A 15524-nucleotide genomic window follows, 5' to 3' on the forward strand; every position below is an offset into this window, starting at 1 on the left:
TGATATTTTTTAAATGTATCTGAATTTTTTAAATGACTAAAATTTCAAATGTAGTTTAACAGCCTAAGGTGAAATTCACATGCTATACACTTCATCTACTTAAAGTGTACAATTCAGTGTTTTCTGGTAAGTTCACAGAGCTGTGCCACCAGCCCTGGAATCTAGTTGTGGAGCATTTTTATCTCCTCCTAAAAGGAACTCTGTACCATTAGTAGTCACTCTCCATCTGCTCCCACACTGGGGTCATAGGTGACCTCTTTAACTTAGCCTCAGGTTTGCAAGGTGTACCCCCATTGTAGTATGTATTTATTAGTCTTTTTTAAAAACTAAATAATATTCCACTATACGGATAAGTCGTATTTTGGTTTTTTTCAGATGATGGAGTTTGGGGTTGCTTATGCTTTTTGGCTATTATGAGTAATGCTTCCATCACATTTTTATACCAGTTTTTATATGGATATATGTTTTATTCTCTTGGGTATATATTAAAGAGTGGAATTGCTGAGTCATACAGTAACACTATGTTTAACCTTTTGAGGAACTGTCACAGTATTTTCCAAAGAGGCTGCACTATTTTACTACATTCCCACCAGCAGTGTGTGAGGGCTCCAGAAGATTCGTACTGAAATTTTTTAGAATTAAAAGGTAAGATGCGGGCTTCCCTGGTGGCGCAGTGGTTCAGAGTCTGCCTGCCAGTGCAAGGGACACGGGTTCGAGCCCTGGTCTGGGAAGATCCCACATGCCGCGGAGCAACTGGGCCCGTGAGCCACAATTACTGAGCCTGCGTGTCTGAAGCCTGTGCTCCACAACAACAGAGGCCGCGATAGTGAGACGCCCACGCACAGCGATGAAGAGTGGCCCCCGCTTGCCACAACTAGAGAAAGCCCATGCACAGAAACGAAGACCCAACACAGCCATAAATAAATAAATACATTAAATAAAAAAAAAAGGTAAGATGCCTTCATCCTGTGAAGTTTTTTAAAATTGAACAATAAGATGCCTTCATGCTGGCAAACGCTAAAGATATAAAACCGTCAGTGTCTCTTTGATGATCAGAAGTTTAGATCATGGAGGGTTTTCTAGGTTTGCATTTTATTATCACTAGAAATATGTTAATATTCAGTCTTTTAAAAATTTTCTCTTTTCCCTCATTATCACGTACACTTTGTAATGAAAGGAATAGTGTTTGAGGAATTAAACCATAGAGGGAACCGGTGACAGATTTTCTTTGTTGTGTTTTTGGCCCGTAGAAACGTTGGTTTGTTTCTCAAGGGCTTAAGCAACTTTTTAGACCTTGGGTGACAAGCATTTCCTCAGAACAAGGGAGAAGGAATTCTCTTGCCCTAGAAACTTGGCAAGAATAGTTTTTATCTTTGGATTTCTGAAAATGGAAAACCGCCGTCACTCCTGTGGAAAGCAGAAGAGAACACCCGCGAGCTGATGAGAATAGACAGCTGTTCTTCACGTTGCCAGTCGGAAGAGGGTAGTTCATAGACGGTCTCAGAATTTACTGCCATAGTTATTCATAGCGTTGGAAAACTTTTATAGGTGGTGGGTGACACTAGGTATCATTGTAGTGCTGTACGGCCTTGTTTGCTGCCGTAGGAGACTTTTGGAAGGTCAGAAGGCTCATCTGTGTCACCAGTTTCTCCTGCCTGCTGCACTGTGTCCCCCTGGAGTCCTTGACCCTTGGGTTCCTGGTTATCTGCTGGTTCAGGGATCCTGTCCATTGACGACCCCCTCAGCCACCCAACCCACTACTCTTTGGATCTCGTGGATGCCCTTCTGTCCTATCTGTTGTTGTATTAGCTATCTTATTTTTAAAAGATTTTATTGTGGTAAAATATGCCTAACATCACATGGACCATTGTAACCGTTTTTAAGTGTACAGCTCAGTGGCATGAAGTACCTTCACAGTGTTGTGCGGCCATCACCACCTTCCATCTCCGGGACTTGTTTCATCTTCCCAAACTGAAACACTAAACCCACTGAGTGATGACTCCCCATTCTCTCCCTCTCATTAACTTTTGGCTAAGGACAGCCTCTTCTGCTAACCCGCCTTTCTTGGCCTCCGGAATCACCTGTAGACTCACGTGAGATGATTCCTTTTATCTCGTCAACGTCTTGTTTTTTTCCTCTTACTTCTTCCCCCAGGCCCACAATTTTTGCTTCATTGCTGATTTCTCTCTTTGTTCTATAGGCTGGTCTAATTTGTGCCTCTGAGGACTCTGAAGTTGCTTAAAGGGCTGAGGTTAGTAGGGAAGGGGGCCCAGGGTAAGGCCAGCTGCCACCTGATGTGGGATACTGTGAATTCTGTACCTCTGCCAGGTGATCTGGACTCTGGGCCTAGGAGTGCTCTGTGTTGTGCCATGAAGCCAAGGGAGTGGAGTGAGGGTACCTCTGGGCCCCCTGGGGCTCTGACTGCTGTCTCACTGGTTCTTGACTCGTCAGGGTTCCTTTCGCCTTGGTCACAAGCAACTCTGTAAGTGCAGTTCTGAATTTCTGTTTCAGCCTCAAGGTGTCTTACTTTTCAACTGATAAAAAAATTCCCCTAAGAAAAGTCACATAAATATTGCTCCCTGTTGCTGAACCAGATTACCTTGCAAACCCAGTTTCCTCTAGTCTCTTACGTCTGTGAGTAGACTTCACAATCACTAACCCAGTCTTAGTGTACAGTACCACTGAGCATGCATTTCAGAAAAAATGCACAAGAAACTCTTAACGTAGACTATAAACAGCTGGTTTGTAGTCAGAAGAAGATACTGATTCAGTGTTCTAGTAATAGCACATTTTCTGATGTTTATTGGCAGTGAGAGTTCTCGGGTATTGCTTCAGCCACCCAATGTCAGCTCAGTCCAGTGTATACTAACAGCTGACTCTTCGGTATTGATCTCAGCACTTATAAAACTACTCCCTCTTTTTACATCACCCTTTAACTCTGATCCTGAGGTTGGGGAGTTTATCTGAAATACCGGATATACATTAATTCAGGGAAGCAGATTGGATGCATCAAACACTAATAACTGTTTGCTGAACTGAGTTGAATTCATCTTTGCTGGTGAGTCAGCTGTCTGGGCCAGAGTCGCTCCCTCCCTTTTTCCCTTTCTTCCATCTGTGTTTCTATTTTATTTTTTGTTTATTCAACAAGTATTTGTTGTGTGACTGCATTGGGTCAGACCCTTTTCCAGGCATGAGGTATACAGCAGTGCCTAAAACGTCTGTCTCGTGGGTCTTACATGTCCAACAGGGGAGAGAGTGGATAATCAGGTACACCAGTGAGTAAGATGCTTTCGGAAAGTGATGAGCACTGTGGAGACAGAGTGATAAGATACACGTTCTGGAGGGGTCGCGGCTGTTGACATGGAGGTTAGGGAAAGAGGGCCTCTCTAAGGAGATTAAATCCCAAGGGACAGTGAGCCATTGCAGTCAAGGTCTGGGGGAAGAGCCTTCCAGGCAGGAGGCGCGCCAAGGTGAGACAGTGCTTAGAGCAGGAAGCAGACCAGTGTGATCGGTGCTGTGAGCAAGGGTGACATCACAGGGGGCTGCGACTTGCTGCCTCGCAGGCCAGGGAAGGAGTTGGAGTTTTATGGTGAGTGCGACGGGAAGTCATTGGAGTGTTGAAGCAGTGAATGCCGTGATCTGATTTACTCTCTTCAGATGTCTCTGCTGCTGTGTGGAGTGTAGTTTCAAGGGGGAGCAAAGCCAAGCCAATGCAGTTGCCCAGGCAGAGGGGTGCTGCTTGCACTGGGGTGGTGACAGTAGAGATGGAAAGAACTGGTAGGACAGGAGGTCTATCTTAAGGTAATTTGGGTAGATGGTGTCCACGGCACTTCCTCCAGAGAGCTGCTGCCACGGCATTGCCAGTGCTATGGGGGTTGCCATGGGGGCTTTACCAGTCTGAAAGGTAAAGCGCTGTACGTGGGTGCGGTCAGCAGAACAATGGCCCCCAGAGAGGGCTACACCCTGGCTCCTGGGGCCTGTGAAGGTGTTACCTTCGTGGCAAAAGGGACTTTGCAGATGTGGTGAAGTCAGGGATCTGGAGGTGGGGAGGTGATCCTGGATTCCACGTGGGCCCATTCTAATGGCCTGAATCCTTGGACGTGGAGAACCTTTCCCAGCTGCCCCAGAGATGTCACAACAGAAGATGCTGGGAAGTTTCAAAGCTGGAAAGACCTGACCACTGTTGCTGGCTTCGAGGATGGAGGAAGGGGGCGCTGAGGCAAAGACTTCAGGAGTTCTCTAGAAGCTTGGAACAGCCCTCTGCCCAGTTAAGCACCTTGATTTTAGCCTGGAGAGACCTGGGTCAGACGATGGGCCAACGAAACTGTAAGATAATAAATTTGCATACAGCAATAGAAAACAAATATGGTTGCTATAGCTTATAATCCCCTTTTCCTTTGTTAGTGAGACTGAAATCTTTTCATACGTTAAAGGACCATTTATGTTTTTTCTGTGAGCCTTCTGTGTATGTCCTTTGCTCATTTTTTTTATTGAATCCCCTCCCCCTATCTTGAAGTTCCATATTTACTGTGGAGATTGGCCCTTGGTGATATGAGCTGCAGTTCCCCCCCCACTATTTGGTATTTCAAGCCAGGAGACTAGCTGAGACTAGCTGGGGACAGGCTGTAGAGGCCAGGAGCCCGAGGACTGGCCCTGGTCACTGTCCTCTGTGGACAGGCGGAGGAGCCTGTGGCTTGTCTGGTCCCCTATCAGCAGACCAGAGCCAAGTGGACCTGATGTGTTCTTCACACTCTTCCAACCTCTGTCCTTATTCCAGTATAACCGTGGGCAGAGCTCAGGTTAAGCTAATGGCCTCAATGATTGAACCATTTCACACTCATGTCTGGTGCTGTGGTCTAGAGGTTCCAGTATTACTGTTTGGTATATGATAAGCCAGGTGAGGAATGGGATACACTCTCCATTCAGATATTCTGGTTACTAGAGACTAATCTTATTCTTACCAGTGTTACATGAAATTATCAATAGAATGCACGTTACCCATCAACTCTTTCAAAATGATTTTACTGCTTCTTTGGTTGATGTTGAACACGTTCAGGGTTGTGCTTCCGCCAGGGTGAGGGTTAGTTGTTAGTACCGATTTCCAGATTGGGGCCAGATTAGTTAACAGATCAACCAGTCTTATTAGTGCCAAATTTCCCCCTGAGAGAATGGTGTGTGATAGTAGAAGCTTGATCAAAGGTCTTGAAGATCGAAGACACCTGGAAACAGTTTTGCTTTGATCTGGTTAACTTTATGCCTGGGGAGGAAGCTCCATGTCACTGAAAGAACCTAAGATCTAGAGTCCAAATACCTGCCTGTTACTCATCACCTCTCCGATTTTGAGCAGTTCACTTAATTTCTGTGAGTGTCTGTTTCCTCATTTGTGAAATGGATAAAATAATATTGCCTGCTCAGTTCATCTTGCAGAATCAGTGTGGTGCTCAACTAAGATTTTTTTTTTTTTTTTTTCCGGTACGCGGGCCTCTCACTGTTGTGGCCTCTCCCGTTGCGGAGCACAGGCTCTGGACGCGCAGGCTCAGCGGCCATGGCTCATGGGCCCAGCCGCTCCGCGGCATGTGGGATCCTCCCAGACCGGGGCACGAACCCGTGTCCCCTGCATCGGCAGACGGACTCTCAACCACTGCGCCAACAGGGAAGCCCTCACCTAAGATTTTAACGTGAAAATTCTTTGTAAACCATGACGAAGGACAGAAACATGCCATCAAACTCAAGTTTCAGATACTAAAATGAGGAACAGAGGAATGAGTCTGGATATGATCTACCCTACAGCCATAAACTAGGTGTTTTTTTTTTGTTTCTTTCCTTTTTTTTTTTTCACCTCAAAAATCAAGCTACCTGACGTAAGAATTGTGTCTCCGGGTAAGGAGTACATAACCCATCACAGCTCCCCTACCCCAGGCCACACTCCAGCAGCCGGGAATCTCCAAGACACATCTTCACACTCACACATCAGAGTATGAGTAAGCTTTCCCCTTCTTTTCTCGGCCTTGCTTTTCTTTTTGTTTTATTAATTGTACTGACATGTGTCTTCAGTGTTAGCCATCTCTTATCCTTTCTAAAGGGAGTAGGGAGTGTTGGATAACCACACAGATACCCAGGACTGCGAGATGAGGAAGTTACCTTCAGCAAAACAGGTAACACACTGTCTGTATCTTGTTGCCCCTCACAGTTTGGACAGAAGGCACACGATTTAGAGACCTTGGGCCCTGCGTGTCGGATGAAGAAGCAGGTGCGTCAGCCCAGACCTGGTGGGGGAGGGGAGGGGAGTCCCAAGGACACGGTTCTAATACCTTCATATCGAATGCAGTGGATGGGGAAGGAATTAACAAGCGGGAGCCATGTGCGTGGTGCAGAATTCCTCATTAGTGAGTTGGAGCGTGTCAGTGGCTGTCCCATGGCATCCTACCCCAGGAGCTGCTGCCTCGTGGAGCCCCGGCCTCCACTGGGAGAGGCTGGTGGTCACCTCCCTTATCCCTCTCTCCCTTGTTTTTATCTGAGAGATGGAATTACTGAGTTAGAGGGGAAGAGGAGGAAGAAGCACATCAAAGAATTCTCTGGTGGCTTTTGAATAAGGGGCCTTACTGGCGTAGGGCTGTTAGCTTTGGGTGTGCTGTTTTCATCATGAAGCACCTGGGGTTTGTTTTTCTCTAAAAGACGTAGATAAACTAGAGAGAATCTAGGGGAAGGGCAACAAAAATGATGTATGGCTTGGAGAGAAGGAGAATAACAGTCTATAAATATTTGAAAGGTAATATACAAAGAGGGAGAGAGATTATTTACAGCAATGGAGAGGAGTTTGACAGGGAACAAAAGCTTGCATCTAGGAGCAGGGGAGAATTGGGTAGAACTGAAGAAACAGAGCATATGGTAAGGGTGATTAAGCAAAGAAATGTAATTCTCGCATTAGTTTGCGTTGCCAGGAGCTAGTGCGGCAGCAGTAAGGGATGTTTCTCCAACTGAGGATCCACGCACGATTGCGAATCATATTTTCTAATGCCTGTGTGTGAAGGGAGAGAGCGGGCAGCGCTTTACCCTTTGCCGTCTGTGTGTGTAGTTTGTTTAATTCCCAGTTCTTTGGCATTGTGTTTTCAGAGGAGGTAATGATTGCAGTACCGCTAGCTCTCATTTACTGAGTGTCTGCCTCATGCCAGGTACTGCCGTAGCTGCTTTGTTATTTATATTCTCATTTAATCTCTACAACAACTCTGTAAAATAGGAACTATTTTTCCACTTATAAGGAAGCAGGTTTAATAACATGCTTAAGATCACACGTATTTTAAGTGGTGGAGTGGGGATTCCCACCCGAGTCTGTGACTCACAGCCCATGCTCATGTCCTGTATTGGGCTCCATTACTCTGGTCATGATAGTAAGTTGGGACCCACTAGGTAGCCGGGTTACTAAGCTAGGTGAGCAGTTTGTATCCAGTTACAGAGGTAAGTAAAATAGTTGATGTCCAGAGTTCGTCTTTTTTTTCTTTCCTTGAGATATATTTTCTCAGTATCAGTAAGTGCTATGTTATTAATATACTACATTTGGTCATTCTGTATTTTCAGTTATACCGTAGGCTTTAACCAGCCTCACAGTTATAGAGTGATCTGTTGAATCTCTTGTAAGAAAGAAAATTTGGTAAGTCAGGCATTACGCTTGATCTTAAATGCTGGTTGTAGCGGGGTTTCCTTGGCAGTGTGGTGCACTTCCCTTGGCTTTCTGACTCTGATACTTTATAGCGTCCAGTGTATTGATGATTACTAAAAACAAAACAAAATACACAGAATTAGCTACTCGGAATCCAGGTGAAGAGCTAGGTGTCTGGGTCCTTCCTGTCATTGCAAGAAGACACCAGACTTGGACTGAGAAGACCTGGGTTTACTCGGGACTCCAGCTCCTACCGTGTTCCTCTGTGTGCAGGGCACCTTTCTAAGCCACAGCCGGCTCCTCTTTCTGGGTCTCAGCCTTGTAGAGTTATTATCGGTAGCCGCTGAAAAGTCTATGTAAACTGCGGAATACATGAGATATTACAGTGAAAAGTGAACATCATTTGCATTCGCAGCTCTTTTCTTGGCTCTGTTTCTCTTGGTTAAAATCTAGGACAGTTGGTAACAGTTAGGACTTTTCAGGAGGTTGACCTTATTCGAAGGGGGCAATCTCAGATTTTTTTGGAGGGTGAAACAGAAAGTGTCAAGTGAGTTTCTGCTAATTCCACAACTGTTGCCTCTCCCTTTTGCCCACGGTGCCATGGAATGGAGACCACACCGAGGTTCCTAGCCAGAGGTGGACAGTATGGGATCCAAAATGTGGCTCAAGCCACTAGCATTTTTCGTTTGCACTCTTCGCCTCGCCCATCCTAGCCCTTGTTCTCTGCAGCAACCACCTTCCCTCCGGAGTTGTGTGCCTTCTGAAAATAAAGAGCTTTTTGCTCTCTGTGCCCATGCTGTTCTCCCAGGAGTGGTCCCTAGTGAATTTCTCTCTGGAGTCATCCCTAGATTACTTTCACTGTAAACTGTAATGATTTTACCCTGGTCATATTTCTCCCAAGGTCTCCTATCTCGGTTACTTGTAAGGCTACTCCTCCCCTCTCTTGTTCCCTTTGATCTTTTATAATTGGCTTAAAACTCTCCATATTTAATCTGCGGTGACTTTGTTTCTCCTCCCTATTTTGGTGTTTTCAGTCCCTGAGAATTTAATAATCTGCTGCTTATTATTTTCTTAGTTTTTCTTAGGGTGTCATATTTCCAGTTGTACCGTTTAATTGTCTTTTCCCCGTGTCTACATATTTGTTTGATTTTAGCTAGTAACGCAAGTCTGCAGGCTGTCTGTATGTTGACTTGCAATAAATAAAGTCCTACACATTCTGGGGCGTTGCTTGGCTTCCTGGTTTCAGACTCAGCTAAACCTGAAGGCACCTCTGTATGGTAATGTCATGAAAAAATGACTCTTCCTACCTTGGAATTAAACAGTTGAGCACCCAGTTAATATAGAATGAATGAATGAATGAATGAATTTGTCGAGTGTTTGAGAGCTTTCCCTCACAAGTTGGCCTCCTAGGACAAATGGCTGTGACTCCTCAACATGTATGAAAGAACAGCTCTGTCACCTGCTCCGTGGCTGACTCTTTGGTGAGTCCTTCCTGTGACAGCATCTGCAGTTATCTTTTCAGTAAGCTCAGTTCTTCAGCTCTGAAATCCTTTTAGTCACAGCACTGTAGTCTCTGCTCAGAAGGTCAACTTTACTACCACTTTTGGGCTGGGTCTAGTCCAGAGATGGAAGAGAACCCCCAGGTGAGTCTCCAGGCTCTGCCTATGTTGCTGTTTCCTTTCTGGGTGTGCGGAGTGGGGACAGACAACTTCATCTTAAAACTTGTGCGTTCATGGGAGTATATGCTTTTTTGTTGGTGGTGTTCAGATAATTACTCTTGCTTTATTGTTGATTAAAAAAAAATCTTTATTCTCTGACTTGTCAATCCAGTATTGTTTCTGTGATGGAAGAAACCTTGAGAAGCACGGGTGAGGCTGGTGGTTGATGCAGCCACAGATGATACCCAGTGTTTCCCACAGAGTTGGCCGGCTTCTTTGTCACAGATAGAGGCCCCGTGTTTTAGAGTTTATGTAGTCCCCCCTCTGTGCCACAGGCTGTACCCACGCAGAGATGTTCCTAGGTTCTGTGTTTACTTGGAGAATTGCCAAACAGTTCTTAATACTGGTGACCTTTCTGTGAAATGGAGTTTCCAAGAGCATGTTAGATTTCCAGAGACCCGATGGACAATATCTTCATGACACAGGCCAGTGGATGAAGGAAATAAAGATGCACATGAAGCAGCTGTGATTGTAGTTGTAAGAAGCTGGCGACTCATATAGCTTCTGTCATGCTGTTTCTTAGTCACCATGATAACATTTTGGTTGACAGGCCCAGATTGGCTCTTGGTAATCATTTCTTTCAGTTAAGGTACAACTTTCTTTGTGGTTAGGGTGTTGATTGATATATAGATACAGATATATCTGTGTGTGTGTATGTGTATGTATGTATATGCATGTGTGTCTACATGTACATGTGTGTATCCCAAGTTGTCAGAGCCTTCAGCGCCTTGCACCTGTTGCTTCTGCCACTCTCAAAAGCCACAGGTTTCTTGGGACTTCCCTGGTGGTCCAGTGGGTAAGACTCTGCACTCCCAGTGCAGGGGGCCTGGGTTCGATCCCTGGTCAGGGAACTAGATGCCGCAAGCATGCCACAACTAAGAAGAAGTCTGCATGCTGCAACTAAAAGATCCCATATGCTGCAACGAAGATCCTGTGTGCTGCAACTAAGACCCAGCGCAGCCAAAATAAATAAATAATCAATCAGTCAATCCAACTTTTAAAAAAAAAGCCACAGGTTTCTGGCTCTAGCCCCCGCCAAAAGGAAAGGGCATTGTTGCAGTTGGAGTCTCACTTGGGAGACCTCATTGGCAGCACTTTTTTCACATGCCTAGGCCTTGACTGCACAGAGGCTGGGAATTCGGGTTCTGGCCCTACATTGGGAGGCAGGAATCATCGCAAGTGTGACATATTTTGCTATGCCTTCCTGTCCCTGTGGTTAGTGACATGTTTGGTGGAGCAGTTAGCTGTGAAGAGAAGACAAAGCTTGGAGGCGATCACCTCACGTGGTATGTAGTGACTTGTGTACATACTTTGAGAACAGCACGGCAGCAGCTGGCAACGAGGCCACAGTTGCAGAGCTAAACCAGGACCCAGGGTTGGAGCGAGCTGCTTCAAGGATGAGTCAGAAGAGCCACAAGTTAGGGGCTTTGGGACAGTATGGTGTGCCTTTGGACCAAATCACAACTCACAGCCCCTGCCCTGCCTGACATCTCCCAGTGGAAATGTCACCTCCCGTCCTGGTCTCTGTCGTTGGAGTCTGAGAACTGTCTTGACCTTGGTGTTTGATTCACCTCCACGCCAGCATATGCATAGTTAGTAGTCATTTATATTCTTCTCCAGGAAATCATCAGTAGGAACAGATGTCTTTTTTTTTTTTTTTTTTGTGGTACGCGGGCCTCTCACTGTTGTGGCCTCTCCCATTGCGGAGCACAGGCTCCGGATGCACAGCCTCAGCGGCCATGGCTCACGGGCCCAGCTGCTCCGCGGCATGTGGGATCTTCCCGGACCGGGGCACGAACCTGTGTCCCCTGCATCGGCAGGCGGACTCTCAACCACTGCGCCACCAGGGAAGCCCAGGAACAGATGTCTTTTAACTTAAGCTGTTCATTGGCCACATTTAAGCAGCTTCCTTTACCCTTAATGACACAGCTTGGTGGTGAAGTGTGAGGTCTCTGACGGGGTTCTGCTGCCAGTTGCACGCACATCCTTAGATTTACCACCTGAACTTCTCCAGGTATCAAAACAAGGGATAACATTACTTCTTAGGCCTTCCCTGTTGTCGGATTGGGTGAAAACTGCTAGGTTTGATTCTCTGTCGTTTCCCCTACCTGACTTTGGTAAAAATGATGATTGAAAGGTTGGACAAGTGATTATTTTTAGAATCGACTTCTTTTCATTTCAGAGGAGCTTTACTCAAAAGGAAGGAAGGCAGAAGGGAAATCAAGATGGCACACGTGAAGGGCGTCACCCATCGAGGAGATTCTGGTGGGCGGTCTTGGGTGCAGTGGTAGTTAGTGACTACACAAAAGTGGGTTGGTTTCATTCCCAGCTCTTTGTGTGTGGACATTATAACGGCTTAGAGGCACATCTCCCACCCTCACACCTGAGTGGCGCAGTAGAGAAGACACAGAAATGCCAACGGATGGCTAAGCATTTCAGCGATCTGCGTGTATAGCTAGCAACCCCCGGCCCCTCTCCTCTTTCCCTGCTAATGTTGAAAAGTGAGGTAAATATAGGGGGACACTTTGGGCTATGTCACCAAATGTCAGTTCTAGAATTAGTATTTCCAATGCACCTGGAATCCCGAAATCTCATCTTAATAACTGATTTGAACACAGTTCCTCTTCCCACTCAAAAAACACTAAAAGTGGGAGCATATATATTGAATTTAAAAGTATTAAATTTTTGTAAGTTTTACCCTTTCTCTCTCTTCCCTCTCCTATCTCCACCTTCTCCCAGTAGCAGTCTTTAAAAAGCATGATATAGTTAAACGGCCAAATCCAAGAAAAGGGAGGATAAAGGGCTCCAGATAATTCCCAGTTTGGGTTATCAGCCCTCGCATAATGGAGAGTTGATTGTGCTTTATTTTCTTGTTATTTGAGGGGAGGGAAAACTCCATAGAGATGGGAAAGGTACATCTGGAGGAGATCTGAAATACTCCCGATTCGAGATAAGTTTGCCTGTAAACCGTTCTCATGTCGGCTTTGGAATATACCATGCAAAGTACTAAAGGTCAGTAAAGCTTCCTTCACAAATTTAGTAAGAGGGAGCAGTTGGCTGTAACAGTATGCAGCCCTGGAGGTCATAGACCAAGCTAGGAGAAATAATTATGCATGGTAATGGGCAATTACAGATAATGGCCTTTTGGGGGTGGCAGAAAATACATAGCCCCACAGTCTTGCCTGGAATGAACACTGAAGAGCACATTAACTTTATAGCGAGCTAAAAGTTCAGCCCTGGAACTGCAGCACTCCCGCCGCCCCCCTCCCCAAATAAATAAAATCCCCGTCTCACTTAAGGGAAGCCCTGTAGCAGCTACACTTATCAACAGCAGAATTGAATACACGAGGAGGCGGGGATTTGCAGTCGGAAAGGAAGGTCAGTTCTTCTCCACCTGCTGGCTTTGTCTCACAAGTAGAGATGGCTCGGGGCTCAAGGCAGGTACGCGAGTGAAGGGGTTGTTTGCTTTCCTGGCGCCAGGTTTGTGTTTGACGTTTAAAATAGCCTGTCATGATTGCCTTGTGGGAGAAACAGATTGTTCCCGCATTTCCTGATTATGACTTTGGGGAGTGATATCACACCGACTGCATTCAAGGCTACTGTCTGACCTCAGAGAAGGCCAGGAGTGGAGGATTCCGCTCCTTTCCAAGTTCAGTTGTACTCAGGAAGCCCTGCCAGGTGCAGCCCAGGCCTCCTGCGGTCCCTCAAAGATGAGCATTGAGAGCAAGGATACCTTTTTTGGGCAGATAATTTGGTAGCTCTCTTACTCGATGGCAGAGAATGCTCTCACTGTGTTGTGACTGTGATAACAACAACGGCTAACCTTTATCAAACACTGACCCTGTCAGAGCCTTTTTCGCCCTCTGTGGTGTAAGTAGCAGTATTAACCCCATGTTATATATAGACTCTCGGGGAATGGAGACTTAAGTATTAACGGATCCAAGGTCCCAGGGCTGTGGATTCCAGATCTGATCAAGAATTTGACCTGGGAGCCTGGGTTGGTGCTCTCAACCCAAGGCTCTGCTGCCTGGCCGCATTGTGTAGTGGTGAATGCCTGTTTTACTGAAAGAAATGTCCCTGGCTTAGGGGTGAAGCAAGAGGCGTCCGGTTGGGCCTTTCCTGCTGACTGCTAACTAAGCAGCTCAGTGTGCCAGCTCAGGATGAGACACTGACACCAATTGCTCTGAAATCCGTCCTCCTGGAAAGAGAAGAGCCTGCGATACGGAGGTTCTCAAATTTCTTACACTCTTAAAAAAAAAATTCTTGAGGACCTCAAAGAGCTTTTGTTTATGTGAATTACATCTATCAGTATTTATTGAATTAGAAACTAAAACTGAGAAATTAAGAATACATTTGTTAATTCCTTGAAAATAATAAATCTATTATTTGTTAACCTAAGTAACATATTTTAATGAAAAATAACTACATTTTCCAAAACAAATTAGTGAGGGTGGGTGGAATTGTTTCATATTTTTACAAATATCTTTTATATGTCTGCCTTATTAATAGAACACAGCTGAGTTCCCATGTGTACTTCATTCAGTCTTTTTTTTTTTTTTTTTTTTTTGCGGTACGCGGGCCTCTCACTGTTGTGGCCTCTCCCGTTGCGGAGCACAGGCTCCGGACGCACAGGCTCAGCGGCCATGGCTCACGGGCCCAGCCGCTCCGCGGCATGTGGGATCTTCCCGGACCGGGGCACGAACCCGCGTTCCTTGCATCGGCAGGCAGACTCTCAACCACTGGACCACCAGGGAAGTCCCCAATCTGTTGTTTTGACTGAAATACATGAAGACAGTTCAGCTTCACATAGATAAATAGTTGAAAAAGGAAGATAAATGCTTGAAGAGTCTTTTGAGATCACTGTGACTATTCTTTGATACTAGACCAAAACTTGACAAGTGATAATTTCTTAAAGATTAGTTGCAGTGTGGATCTGAAGCCATGCTAATGAGGTTTTTGTACTCAGTTAAATTAAAATCCATCTTGCACTTTAAGTGGATCTGTCAACCATTCATTATTTTGTAATGTCATGCATTGGTCATTTGGAAAATATTTGTTCACTGAATTGTGCAGATCTTCCAAATGTTGACATTTCATTAGGAAATATCAGAGAATCCCACTCATTAATATCACTGATGATTTTGTCAGAATGTTCTTTAAGTTTGGAAAGCTGTCAAGCACATGATTTTCCAAAATTCTGGTTTTTACTCTAAAGCTGAACGTTTTGGCAGTAAATACTTCCAGTTGTTTTCCTTGAAGTGATAGGCTCACTTTTTTCATTTTAAAGAAAATGTCTGCCAAATACCCAAGCCTCAGTGACTGTAGATTGTTATCATTCTTTCAAGTAAATGGTGTTCCATTTAAACAAAAAAAAAAAAGCAGTGAGCCTGGCTCTTCATTCAAACATTTACACAAGCGCCTCCTCCAAGGAAAACCTCAGCACAAAGCAGCAGAAGTGCTTTGTGAGTCCTTCCCACTTGGTCACCATGATAATAAGATGCAGTCAAAGGTAGAGATTTAATCCATTTTTTTTCCTGCTTCATCAAGGGCATCTTAAGCAAAATTGACGTAAAAATTTATAACTGTTTCACTTCATAGCAGTAGGGAATACAGTGACTCTCAGTACAGTTTGCTGGGACTGCCTTGATTCCTGCTAAGAAACCACGTTTTCCCCACCATTGCTTCTGCATCATCAGTGCAACCGTCAACACAGAGAGAAAGGCCAATAGCAGCTTTACGTTATTGTGGAAATACTTTTGACCACATGGACCCTCGAAAAGGCGGTGTGGGCAGGGGGCCTCAATCACATTTTCGGAGCTGCTGCCGTAGGGTATGAGAGTGGGAGTTCCTGGTGCTGAAACACAACCTCTGGTGGGTTTAAAGCAGTTGTCACCCTGCTGGTGGAGTCACCCTGGAGGCTCTGAAGCTTTCTGATGCCTGGGTCCCCACAGCCAGAGGCTCTAATGTAAAGGGTCTGGGGGGGTGGCCTGGTCCTGAGGGATTTTACCCTCCACGCTACCCCGTGCAGCCCAGGGTGAGAGCTGCTGTTTTGGAGGCAGGTTCTGTTCCTGGGGGACCCAGTCCTTCTCAGCAGTTGGTTAAGGTACTGTTCTTGATGACTTGAAACATTTTATAGGACAAATACCCAA

The 15524-nt window shown here is 45.5% G+C and overlaps 1 protein-coding gene across 1 annotated transcript in view; it reads left to right on the plus strand.

Annotated features, from left to right (window-relative positions):
• The window catches only part of DMRT1 (doublesex and mab-3 related transcription factor 1), a gene marked incomplete at both ends in the record, with an annotated part of 102036 nt that overhangs the window by 11537 nt on the left and 74975 nt on the right, over positions 1-15524 (plus strand). The window lies entirely within an intron of this gene.

This window comes from Leucopleurus acutus, assembly GCF_964270905.1.
Source record: "Leucopleurus acutus genome assembly, chromosome: 7".
In the NCBI taxonomy this organism is placed as follows: domain Eukaryota; kingdom Metazoa; phylum Chordata; class Mammalia; order Artiodactyla; family Delphinidae; genus Leucopleurus; species Leucopleurus acutus.